General features: G+C 37.6%; 1 non-coding gene across 1 annotated transcript; it reads right to left on the bottom strand.

Annotated features, from left to right (window-relative positions):
* Positions 1 to 260: 260 nt before the first annotated feature.
* Positions 261 to 391, bottom strand: LOC114491243. Its single transcript, XR_003684045.1, has one exon. It is a non-coding gene; the product is annotated as a small nucleolar RNA SNORA30/SNORA37 family (small nucleolar RNA).
* Between the last annotated feature and the right edge of the window lie 1,698 nt (positions 392 to 2,089).

Below are 2,089 nucleotides of genomic sequence, written 5' to 3'. Positions count from 1 at the left end.
TCTATATACTTGCTAATTTTCTTTGTAAGTCCTATCAGGTATGGATAGGGGGTATTGAGATCTCCAACTAAAATTTTGCATTTGCCTATTCTTTCAGCTCTATCAGTTTTTACTTCATGCATTTTGAGGCTTTGTTATGTTGTGCTTATGATTTAGGATTGTTATGCCTTCTTGGTAGATTGATTCTTTTATTTTTATGTAATAGTTTTCTTTGTCTATACTATTTTTTTCTTTGAACCTTACATTTTCTTTTTTTCCCCCTCTGTGCTACTGAGTGCCAGCTGCCACTGGCACAGTCCCAGGGCACGGATGCAACCCAGGGTTTTTCCTTTCAGCACCAGCTACCAAATCCTGGCCCCACTGCCTGGGGGAGGACCTATGAAAGTGCTGTTGAACCTTACATTTTCTGATGTTAATATGGCCACTCCTGCTTTTGCCTTTGATTCATGTTCTTATGGTATATATATTTCCATTCTTTACCTTCAAATTATTTGATGTTATGTCAGTGCTTTAGTCTGCCATTTATTGTTTTCTGTGTCTCATTTTTATCCTCTCTATCTCTATTTTCTATATAGGTTTTCTTAATTTCCTGTGAGTTACATCAACATTTCTAAGATTTTATATTGATTTTTAATAATATTCATAAATATATTGCTTTGTATGGTTACCTATTGTTTCTCTAGATACTACAATATACATAAATAACTTACTGTAGTCTACAATTAGTGATGTTTTACCACTTTAAATGGAGTGTAAAAATTTAATTTCCTTTTAGGTCCTTTACCTTAATTTCAGTTATTCTATTTTCAGTTTTATAAATTTTATTTACCTCTTTTTTTTTTTTACAACTGATATGTCTTTGTTATAATTTTTTTCAATTTTTTTAAAGTTGTTTCAAGGGAATTTTTGATTCCCTTTTAGAAATGTTTTTAAGATAGATATTTTCTTTCTAGATAATTCAAATATTTGATTTAATTTGGTGTTGGCATTAGTTGATTACCTTTCTAATTCATGGCATGATATTTCTAGTTCTCGATATGAACAGTTATTTCCAATTGTATCTTGAGACACTTGATGTCATATTATAAACTTTGACTTATATTTAATCCTCTATTTTAGGAAATGGGGGTGCAAAAGGCTGACTCACACACCTCATTGCTGCAGGAAAGCTGCTGAAGCTCAGCTTCCCACAATGAATGCACTACTGGTAAAGATAGAAGAGTGGAAGCAAAGTGCTCACTAGTTTCACCTTCTCCCACATCCTTTGCCTCATGGCTGTTGGGTGGGGATTCAGTGCACTACTGGACCTTCCTCACTAACACTACACCTGCAGGCAAATCCGAACACTTCTTCTTTTACCTGGCAGGGAATAGAAAATCAAATCCCTGCTCAGTTGTGCTGAATCCACTTTGGAAGAAGAATAAGAGCACCTGCTCCTTCTGCTGGGTGGGAGATAATAACCAGCTCCCAGGTGAGCCCTGCTAACACTGTCTCAGGGGAATTGAGCAGTGTTGGATAGAAGATCAATTTTCCTTTAAGTCAGGGTTGTCAAACTAATTTTCATCGGGGGTTACATCAGTCTCAAAGTTGCCTTCAAAGGGCCTAATGTAATTTCAATTCCTTAACAGTTAAGGATTAGTTACATTTATACAGTCCTAAAATTATTTTTGGCCCCTTGAAGGCAACTGCGAGGCTGATGTGGCCCCCAGTGAAAATGAGTTTGACACCCCTGCTTTAAGTGCTTCCAACCCTAACCCTATAGCTGATTTCCACTGGCCGGAAGATGGGTACTTATCCCTTTGCTTACCCAGATGACTCAATCAGGTGGGTGAATTTGAGTGATAGTTGCTCAGGAACAGAAAATTAGCTCCTTGCTCTATCCTGCCAATGCCTCCCAGTGAGGGAATGGGAGTACAGGTACATGCTTTCACCTGCAGGTGGGTGGAGTGGAAGATCACCTTAGCTCCACTGGAGCCATAGGAGAATGGCATGTTTTTTTTTCCCTTAGTGTTAGGTTGGAGAAGGGTGAGTATTGAGAAAATGGTATTCTGTTGTTAGGTTATCTTTTTCCCAGAGCTTTAGCTGGAAA

This window comes from Phyllostomus discolor, chromosome 2 (assembly GCF_004126475.2).
Source record: "Phyllostomus discolor isolate MPI-MPIP mPhyDis1 chromosome 2, mPhyDis1.pri.v3, whole genome shotgun sequence".
NCBI lineage: Eukaryota > Metazoa > Chordata > Mammalia > Chiroptera > Phyllostomidae > Phyllostomus > Phyllostomus discolor.
This window is presented reverse-complemented; position numbering and strand designations above follow the sequence as displayed.